Source organism: Cupressus sempervirens, chromosome 2 (genome assembly GCF_028749045.1).
Source record: "Cupressus sempervirens isolate cs-2001-9-10 chromosome 2, ASM2874904v1, whole genome shotgun sequence".
In the NCBI taxonomy this organism is placed as follows: Eukaryota; Viridiplantae; Streptophyta; class Pinopsida; order Cupressales; family Cupressaceae; genus Cupressus; species Cupressus sempervirens.
Window position 1 is genome coordinate 178786156 of NC_143119.1, and position 11828 is coordinate 178797983.

General features: G+C 34.7%; 1 pseudogene; it reads left to right on the forward strand.

The window, feature by feature from the left end:
* LOC149571660 (rust resistance kinase Lr10-like) overlaps window positions 1-10790 on the forward strand; it is a 57856-nt pseudogene extending 47066 nt beyond the window's left edge.
* The last annotated feature ends 1038 nt before the right edge of the window (window positions 10791-11828 follow it).

The following is an 11828-nucleotide window of genomic DNA, read 5'->3' on the forward strand; positions in this document are numbered from 1 at the left end:
TGTAGAAGAACTCTTTAGTAGAATGGAAGATGACTTTGCACTTATAGCTTTTATAGTGGGCTCAACCTCATAAACTATTTTCTATATAGATAGTGGAGCATCATTTCATATGACAAGAGTTAGAGAGTACTTCTCTAGTTATAAGGAGGAGAACACTAATATCCAAATTTCTATGTGAAACTTGTCCAAACTCAACCCAGTTGGGAAAGGGACTATTCAGTTTTAAAGGGAGAATGGAAAGTTAATTCTAGTTCATGATGTATTACATGTGCCAAGCTTAGGTATGAATTTGATTTCTTGTAGTGCCTACCCTCATTTACATTTTTCTAGATACATTGTTGCTATCATGGTTGAACTCTGTTAGACTAGTTATATGTTGATGGTTAGTAGCTTTGTTTTGAGACTATCATATATTCTGTTATAGATTCAGTTGATATATGAAGTGATTACTTAGACTCTACATTTCATGTATGCATGATGAATGTTACATTACTTTCAGTTATTGATGATGATTAGTTAGATGACTTATTATCATATGTTTTTTCTTATGGATACTTACCACATACTTTCATGTGTATGGTGTGCATGTTTGTTCTCTTATTGTATGACGTTTCTGATGTGGTTAAGGAAGGGAGTCATAGTCACCTGCTAGTCAGGATCTACATGATGCACCACTTCTTGCCATTGCCTGTTTAGCTTAGCATATATATATATATATATTGTATGTACATGCATGGTATTTTATGCAGGTTCCAGGTATCAGGTATCAACTTCTCTGAATTGCCAAGATGAGTGTACCCTATTGCATTGTCTTAATGGTAAGAGAGGGGAGATAAATTCTCAAGTCCAAATCCTAGACCCCTAAACCATTTGTCCTAGAGAGGTAGGACAAGTATCTGAGATATTTTACCTTCTGAATGTGTTGGATGACATAATTCATGATTTTAATCTGTTAGACTGATTTTGTATGGATTGTTCTATGATGGGTTTTCATATTTTATTTTGGAAGTCTATGGTGAATTTTCTATTAATTAAGTCTTAAATTAAAAGATTTAATTAATAATTTAATTATTTTGGAAGAATCAATATAGTGTCATGATCTTTAGATATTTTGATTTTAATTAATTAAATGGAAATTAATTGAGAAAAGAATTAAATAAAAGAAATTAATAACTAATATTAATAAAAATAATATTTAAATAATAAATAAATAATAATAACAAAAATGGTAAAAGAATTAAAATAAAATTTATAAGTCTACCTAAGAGTAAGCACACCTCTTGATTGCACATATGTCTACAACACAGGAGTTAGTGCACAATTAAGCACATAGTGTCTACAACCTTGTGACTCATCTAGAAGGTTGAAAAAAGCTTGTGCTTAGTTGTCAACACTTATCTCATCTTTTGGTTGTTTCTAGAGACATTCTAGGTGCTTCCTGACAGTTCTTTATATTCAGGCACTCCTAGAAGCTTGGGGAGAGCATGTTTGGAGGACCCGAGAATGTTGGAGAAGGAAGGAGCTTGCTCTGCAGATTCTGAGAAGTGATTTAGCATCAGTGTCGAGGTAGACACTTGTGATTTTTGCATATGATATTTCACTTCTTGCGCTTCCTGTCTTCTAAATGCTTTCTGAGGATTTCATGTGTTGAATATCTTGGTTGTATGCATTCTTGTCATGGGTAGTTAAATTCTTATATGAGAAAATCCCACATGCGTAGATCTGAAGAATCTATGGAACTAGGGTTTTAGATGCGTATGGACAAACCTATTTAAAAAGAATTAATAGGTAAATCTAGAGAACGATCATTATAGGGAGAATTCCTAATTTATAAAATTGAAAAGCCTTATTTGTTTAAAAATTATGTCTATGTTCACAGGCATTATTGTAAATGTTTTCTTTTTAGAATATAAATATATGTTTATAAATTTGCATATATATATATATATATATATATATATATATATATATATATGTTAATTGAAACACACTTCTTTTATAATCACAGTGGAAAAATCTTTGATGAAATTCTTTATTAAAATATAAATTTCAAATCGTATTTGAGCCACGCATTTATTAAAAAATGTTTTTTTTTTAAATTTTAATTTGCAAATTTAAGTGGGTAGGGAGGGACGAACCCGTACCCCCACCCCACTATATACATATAGCAAAGGTCGGCGGCACTACTGCCATATGCTCTACAATAGTGTACTGTTGCAGGTCTGTGTCAGTAGGCCTGCACGACACCCCACATATACGGTGATGCTTTTCTTTTGAATCGCGGCATAGATACATATATGAATGATAGGGACCATAGTCACAGGGGAGGTACAGTACTAAAACCCACGACTTCAATCAATCAATTATAAAGTTTATGCATATAAGGTTTGTAATTATATATATATATATATATATATATGGATTGTTATTAATTAAGATTTATATATATGTATGTATGTATGTATGTATGTATATGTATGTATGTATGTATTTATATATGTATGTGTGTGTATGTATGTATGTATGTATGTATGTATGTATGTATGTATGTATGTATGTATGTATGTATATATATATATAGGTTGTTATTAATTTAAGTTTTAATAATATTAATTTTTAAATAGTGTTTTAAATCGTTTAATTATTAGCATGAATTTTCATATAATTAATTGAATTTAATAAAGATTAGATAGCATTGGGGGGGGGGTTGGTGTCTTTACCTAAATAACGTATATTCTTAAGTATTTAGGAAATTGATTTCTAGGAGTTAAGGGAAGGAACTTTTATCAAAACAAATATATATGAGTTAGAAAAAAAAAATGTATAAGCGTTCCCTCACTTGATTTTCAAATCCAAAAGAAAAATTGAGACCTCTACACTTTATTCAACTATGTAATTTTAGCAAACCAAAACATGTGCTTGCATCTTGTGTTTATGCTATCTTATTTGGGTTTTTTGGGTTGACTAGTTTGTTGACCAGTTATAGGATGTCTACCAAAGGCTTAAGGGTTATGATTGTGATGTCATGATGATGTCTCTTGATTTTGATCTTTATAAACCCAACCATGGTTATGAGATGCTATGATGATTGATATTGCTTCCAGTCTTCTTGTGTAAACTATGATATATGTAACCATTTATGAGTTATCGATCAGTCGTATTTGGATTACTTTCCAGTCACCTTGATGGGATTGAAGTTCTTATTTGATCTTGATGATATCATGTTGTGACATATTTTGACTCGACCATTTTGGAGTCTTTGATCAGCATTACTCTGAGATACTTTTTGGCTGCTTGATGAGAACCAATGGATATTGTGATTTTCATTGACACCTTCAGTTGCCTATAGAGAATTGTTTTGGTCATGATTATCTAGGGATGCTTTTCAGTTTCTCATGGAGATTTGATACTCTTATTGTGGATTATCTTTTGGTATTTTTCCAGTCGCTTGTGTAGGACTGTGGTGATTTTGTGATTTATGATTCCATGAGCTTAGGGTAGGTTATCTACTTGTAGTGTCTGGAAGTAGCTTGCAATGGGGGTCGGGGCCCTAAGTAGCTGCCAAGGTAACTCATTGTAAGTTGTTTAATAAGTGAAAACATTACACCTAATACTGACTTAGATGAACCTAATAAGATAATTGTTTGTTCTCACCCATGCCTCGAGTGCTAGTATAGACTAGGATGGGAGTAGAGAGAATGCTTGGTTGTGACCTTGCATTCCGTAGTATGCCTCGTCAATATGAGAGGATATTAGTGGTTGCATAGGGATCACTAAGGGGTCGGGGTCTATTGAGAGACTACCAAGGTAACTCTAGCATAATCCATGTGATAAGACTTTCCTGCTTGCATAGTAGGTTTCCCACATGTCTTTGTGTGCCTCTAAGATTAGATGTTGGTTTGTGATTGGAACCCTTTAAGTTAGTATACTTTTAAGATTTCTGGACTGAGAGAGTATTTGTGCTATGTGATTTGATAGCCTCTTTGGGACTTGAGATTATCACCTTAGCATGGTGGGAGTGGACCATTTAGGTTCCACGTAGCCGGGTGGTAGTGTTTTTTCACTCTTATCATTTGAGATCCGTTTGAGACACCGTGGCTGATGCATTCTTTGTTGGCATCTATTTTCATTCTATTCTTCGATTATGATGGAGGGCACGTATCCTTATATTGATAATTAGCATATGATAGATGATGATTGTTTACTTATATTATGCTTTATTTTGCACGATTAGATTTCTTATGCATATGTTGTAGTATGTTAGATTTCTTTTTGCATATGATGTAGTATGTTTTAGGAGTGACATTCCTACTATGATAATACCGATGATCTCTTCGATAACTTGGAATTTTATGCACGATGAGATGGCTAGGGCCCATGATCCAGTCTAATGATGCTATTTACAGTTGGGAGGAACGATGCACTTAGATAATTATGTGTTATGATTTATGGTTATCTCTTACGATGGATGTTTATATCTTCTATGATGATGTATCATGTATGACATGTGGTTTCATTTACTTTATTGCACTTGCATCATGGATTAGTTTATGATGTACTTTATTTTCACACATGTATATTCTTTTATGTCTTTCATACCCTGTGACATGTACAGTGGATGATTGAGCATTCTGAAATGTAACTTATTAATGGACATTTGGAACAAAGTACATTGTTTATGAACATTGAAATTTTCATTATTATTTCATGTGTATGTGGTATTAGATGGAATTAATATTAGTTAATTTAACAGTTATTCAACGTTAAGGGATCCTTAAAGAATGTAACCTGTTATGTATGTTTATGTTTACTTTCAGTTGAATGATGTTATTTCTTTCACTACTATGTTATGAATGGTTTTACTTTCATATTTCAAAAATAAAAAGAAAAAAAATGCTACCAAACTTAGTGAAACTTTAGGTTAATTCTTTAAATCCCTTGGCAGGGTGTTACATTTCTATATCTATTCTCAAGGATAGGGGGTATAATGTACTCTTTAGAGGGACACATGTGTTGATTAAGCACAAGGATTGAAAATCACCCATAACTATTGGAGTTAGGAGTGGTTGCCTTTACAGGTTGCAGTTTGACACTCTTAAGGCACTTGTGAGCAGTTGTAATCCTAGAGATCTTGGAAAGCTATGGCATAGGAGGATGGGCCATATTCATCATGGAGCACTCAAATTGCTTCTTGAGATGATCACAGGTGTTCCAAAGGTGAGCACAGAGCACGATGATGTATGTAAGGGATACGTGTTGGGGAAGTTTGTGGAAGCATCTTTTCCAAGGAGTGACACCAAATCTGAAGGTGTTTTTGATCTAGTATATTCAAATGTATGTGGACCAATGTTGACAAAGTCTATTAGAGGATATGAGTACTATGTTACTTTTTGATGATTTCTCTAGGAAGACCTAGATATACTTCTTGAAGACCAAGGATAAGGTTTTCAGTCAGTTCCAAGAGTTCAAGGCTCTTGTGGAGAAATAAAAAAGAAGGAAGATAAAGGTTCTTCAATCAAACAATGGAGGCAAGTACAAAGGAAATAACTTCCAAGATTTCTGTACCAAGGAAGAAATCAAGAGAGAGTAGATTGTTCTTTACAACCCACAATAGAATGGAGTCGCTAAGAGGAAGAACCATTCTATATCAGAGGTGGAAAGAGCTATGCTAAATGATCAGGATATGCCCCCTACTTTTGGGCAGAAACATGTAGTTCAATAGTCTACATTCATAATAGGGTTCCACATAAGGTGATAGGGAGGATGATACTAAAGGAAGCTTTCATAGGTAAGAAGCCCGATGTTAGCCATTTTAGAATATTTGGGAATTTGGCATATTGTCATATTCTAGGTGATACATGTACCAAGTTAGATCAGACTACATAGAGGGGGTTACTTTTTTGGGTACAATGAAACTTCAAAGGAATATACGATTTTTATCCCTAAGACTAGAAGAATCATTGTCAGACATGATGTTAAGTTCATGGAGGAAAAGGCATTTAGAAGGTCCAAATATTTTCTAACAGATGATCAAAGTGAGAAACCAATAGAAGCTCCAAGGCCTAGTCAAGGGTAGCAAAGCACAAGTATAGTTACCAGTACAAGTGTAGGCTCAAGTGGTGAAGTTTCAAAAAGAATGGAGCAACAGGAGCAAAAGGACATACATCTAGAAGACTTAGAGGTTGATATCTCATCCTCTACATTTGGCAATAGGAATTGTGAGGTTCAAAAGACACTAAGGGATACTCAAGATTTTGTGGGAGCTCTTAGGAAGAGTACTAGATAGCAGAGACAACCAACCAAGTTCAATGACTATGTGGCATTAGTTAGTTAGTTGGTAGATAGTGAGCCTTCTAACTATGAGGAGGTTGGAGAGCATCAAATATGGAGGGATGTTATGGTTGAGGAATATTCCTCAAAAATGTAGAATGATGTGTGGAAGGTAGTTCCTAAACAAATAGATAGAGCAATATTTGGATCACACTGGATCTATAAGACAAAGCACAATGTAGATGGTAGAATCAAATAATACAAGGAAAGTTTCATGGCCAAGGGGTTCTCTCAAAAGGAGGGAATAGACTAGGAGGAGACATTTGCTCCAGTGGCTAGGTATACTTGTATACGAGTTGTGATCTCATTTGCAGCATAGATGGGATGGTAAATCTATCAAATGGATATCAAGACAACATTTCTTAATGGTGAGTTAAAGGAGGAGGTATACATAGAGCCACCAAAAGGCTTTGTTGCACATAGAAAAGAGACCCATGTATGCAGATTGAAGAGAGAATTGTACAAACTCAAGCATGCTCCCAAAGCGTGGCATAAGCACATTGACACATACTTGTAGGAAATGGGCTTTGTGAAGAGTGAAGCAAATGCTAACCTCTACTACTTGGTAGTTGGTGGTGAGATTCTCATTCTTGTTCCTTATGTGGATGACTTGTTTCTTACAGGTTCACTAGGGCTCATAAAAGACTACAAGAGGAAACTTGTAGAAGAGTTTGAGATGAAGGACTTAGGACTCATGCACTATTTTTTAGGCATGGTTGTGTGGCAGATAGATGGAGAGATTTTCTTTGGTCAAGGGAAATATTGCATTGAAATCTTGAAGAGATTCGAGATAGAGGATTGTAGAGCCATGTCTACACCCATGATTATGAATTGGAGGAAGGTAGATACATCTAAGGAGAAGGATGTAGATCCCACCTTATATAGATAGTTGATCGGTTCACTTATGTATTTGGTCAACACTAGGCCAGATACAACATTTGTAGTAAACCCTCTTAGTCAGTTTATGGTTGAACCAAAGAAAATGCATTGGACAACTACCAAGCATGTATTGCGTGGTACAATTGAGTATGGGATCAAATATGTTTGAGGTGAAGGTATCAAGTTGATGGGCTATACTAATGCAAACTAGGCAAGAAGTATGACGGACAAAAGAAGCACTTTAGGGTGTTGTTTCATTTCGAGATTAGAAGTTATATCTTGGTTTAGCAGGAAGCAAAATTCTGTAGCTCTGAGTTCAACAGAAGCATCATACATAGTAACTAGCATGGTGACATGTGAAGCTATATGGCTTTAGAAGTTGTTAGTAGCCTTGTTTGGTCAGAAGGTTGAGACTACTGTGATACACTGTGACAATCAAAGTTGCATCAAATTGTCTAAGAATCTAGTATTTCATGATAGGTCTAAACATATAGACATCATATATGACTTCATTAGAGATTGTGTACAATGGGAGGTTGTTTAGCTATAGTACATATAAACAGAGAAGTAGGTAGCAGACATTCTGACAAAGGCATTAGGGAAGGTGAAATTCTTCTTCTTTAGAGATAAGTTAGGTGTCATGAAGAATAGCTTCCTCACTAAGAGGGAGTGTTAATTTTAGGTAGCTTGGACAGTTGTTCATCCTCATGTGATTAATTGGCAAATAATTGTTAGAGTTACGACAAATATTTGCTAATTAATTGACTCCTAGAAGCCACTAGTAACCTATTGGTTAGTTTGTTTTAATTGAGAATCAACTAGAAACTTCCTAGTTAGGAAGCAACTAGAAACTTCTTGGTTGAGTTGTCTTGATCAAGAAGCAACTAGAAACCTCTTGGTTAGGTAGTATAAAAGGGGGTCAAGGGACGCATTTGGAGAACATAATAGAATAGATAACAACAAGAGTTGTAGAAGCATTTTCAGTGTTAGCAAATGAGTTTGTAGTGATAGAAAATAGTCTTCCAGTGTTAGCAAGGGCGTAGTGATAGCATTGGGGATAATAGTGGAGGAATATCAGTGAGAGGAACTAGGAGGTTGTCTAAATTCTACCAACGAGAGGCAAGGAATTTTGCATCTCTTGATTTGTTGAAGTTAATATAATTCCTCATCTATAGAACTAGGTTTACCTTAGGGTTTTTTCCAGGGATGATTTGTCCGAAAATATTGTGTTCCAAATTTATTTCTGTATTTTATTGGTGAAGTTGCAATTGTGTTATTTTTCGATATTAGATAGGACTTTATTTTCAACAGTTTAATAATTGTTTACTATAAGAGACTAATAATCAATGACTACAATAGTGTGAATTTTCAAAGTAATCATCTTGAACTTGTGGATATAAAATGTCATGTGTATCTTGAATATCATAACCTAGGCCGTATTGACCAAGTAACTCTAACATTTTTTGACTAGATAATCGGATCATTCAAGTGCTACTTGAATTCACTCAAATATATGACCAATGCCAAGGGCTGCACTTCTTGTCCATTTTACTTCAATACAATCACCCAATGTCTGGTTTTAATCTCCTCTATACCTTCATTCTGATATATACCCTTTTACTCCCTTGTTCACTATCTTGTAACAACAATACAAAATATGGCGTCACAGAGGTCCACTATCCTTTCAGTCTGCAGCAGAAAGGATGTGGTCTACCACAATTTCAGATCGATTCTGTAAATGATGTCTGTCTGGTTATCAAGATTGATAGCCAAAATTACACACTCATAAATATATTCTATGATAATAAAACCTCAATAATAGTTCAGGATAAGTATTTTAAAGAATGCTCATTTTTGGATACCCTTTTTTATCTAAAGAGTGGTTCAAGTGTCTTTGACATTATTCGATAACTAATTTTTCCTCTGACCGTTCATTTGTGTCCTCAACTATCATGTGCACTTGACGGCTTATCTTTAGGTCTACCATGTACCTTGCAACAAGTGATTGTTAATGTGGGATTAGCACATTGGGATATTACAGCAAACCCATTGTTTCGGAAGTGTATCAGTTGTAACTCAAGTGGTGGTCAGTGTGGGTATGGTATTTTCAATTCAGAGAAGTTCCTTTGCTTTTGCGGGGATGAATCCTATCCAGATCAATGCTCAAAAGGTATCTGGTTTCGAAACTCTCTACATTTGCATCTTAGCACCTAATCAAGCTTACTTTTCTTACAATTTGAAGAAATAACATATGAAAGTGTATTATCTGAGTTAGTTCAATAATTTATTTTCTTTCCTGTCTGATAAGATTTATCGTATCTAAATAGGCTAGATATCAAATCAGGGAATTATAACAGACAAAACTATAACAGGTAAGAACCAAGAAACCCTTTGTGCGAGTTTTAAAAAGTTCAAGTTCTATCGTTTGGTGGAATCAGTAATTGATATTACTACTCATGAATTCCAGTAATAGCTATTGAGGCAAGTGCTTTCATAATGGTAGTAGCCCTATTTCTTACTATTGTGTATCGAAGGAAAGCCTATTTCAAATGGAGCCAAACATGTAGTGGAACCGAATCAACAAATTTAGGGTCTATTGTGAAAGTGGAGAATTTCCTCCAAAGTTACATCCATCAAATGCCGACCAGATATTTGTTCTCTCAGTTAAAGAAGATCACCAACAACTTTGCAGATAAATTTGGAGAAGGGGGATTCGATGTGGTTTACAAAGGAAAGTTGCGCAACGTTTTGTTGGTGGCCGTCAAAGTTCTCGATCAGTCGAGACAAAGTGAGAAACAATTTATGAATGAGGTTGCAACTTTGGGAACCATTCATCATGTTCATCTGGTTCGCCTCATGGGTTACCGTTTTGAAGGATTCAGAAGCACATAGCTTGTATACGAGTATATGGCCAATGGATCCCTAGAAAAGTTTATATTTGCAGAAAAAGGAAAAGAATAAAAGATCAGTTGGGATCAATTGTATTCAATTTCCTTGGGCACAGCTCATGGAATTGCTTATTTGCACCAAGATTGTAGCCGGCGCATAATTGATCTCGATATAAGCCTCACAATATATTACTGGATAAAGATTATACAGCCAAGGTAGCTAACTTTGGTCTGGCAAAACTGTATGGGAAGGCAGAGGACCACGTATTGATGATGGGAGGAAGAGGGACACCAAGATATGTTGCGCCAGAGGTTTGGTCCAGAAATTTGGGAGCTGTGATGGACAAGTCAAATGTTTACAGTTTTGGAATGCTATTGTTGGAGATAGTTGGAGGAAGGAAGAACATTGAGCTTCAGGCGAGTCATTCGAGTCAATTGTATTTTTCGGAATGGGCGTTCAAATTGGTAGAGAAGGGGCAGTTGGAGAAGAGGGTAATTAGAGGAGGAGGGAGTAGAGGAAAGATGGAAGTGGGAGATGAAGATGAAGAGAAGGTGAGGAGAATGGGGAAAGTCAGACTTTGGTGCATTTAATACAATTCTGTTGACCGACCGTCAATGAGCAGAGTAGTAGAAATGCTAGAATGATGCGGTGGTGATGTAAGCAATCCTCTGCTACCATTCAATTCTTCGTAGTCCCTAGCGTGTTGTAACAATATCATCTTCCATCGAAATGTCTTTACCCGAGGTATAGAGATGCAAAGAAGAGTTTGGATGAATAATCCAATTAGAAATGATATATTATAGGTAGCCATATTTATTATATAGAAATGATTACTATGTATTTCTATTGTAACTTGTAAGGAACGTATCTGTTGTATACATAAATAAACATTATATAACTTTGACTTAATCAGCCATTTCATCTTATGGAAATAAAGAGACTATTCAAAACTATATTTATTAGTTCCTATCAAAGACACAAAATTATTGGATCTATTAAGTTTCAAAACTTAATTAATCTAACCAGTCAGAATTCAAAAAAAAAATTGGGACCATGATTTCTTATAAAGTTTAAATTTCTTCTATTTTAATTAAAATAGAAAAAAATCATTAATCTCAAATCTTATTGGCTGTAAGTGTAAAAGGCAATGAATATATTAAATTTCATTTTTTTTAAATCATATAATTATCCATTGATAGTGGCATCTACGAAACAAACACAATAGTTCAATGTCATTTATTGTGTATTAATGTATGTCCTCATAAATACTTTGTTTAGCACATATTTTATTAAATTCCCAAGCATCTTTCATATTCTGCCTCGTTCCATTTTTTTTTAAGTGCTCTAAAATAGATCTCTGCAAATTTTATCTTCAAAAGACAGCGTGAGTTGAGCTTTCATGCAAGTGGAGTCTAAAGAGACGAGGAGATAAGTTGATCAAAGCCTTCATTGTTGGTCTATATTTTCCAGGTGCTTATAAGTACTAAATTGCAAGAATAAATCCTTAAAATTCTTTTGTGCCACATATTTCTCATTACTAGCTCTCTGCATTTTGCCCATGGATCTAGTTTTTTCCTAAGAGGTCCTTTCATATATATTTTGTCATCTTCTAAGTTTTCAAAGTATTGTACAATTTTTGGTGAGATTTTGAAATATACCTAGAGTATTGCTTTGATTGCACACAAATTGGTTCACCTGACTAGAATTTTATTTATATTTAAGAATTTCAG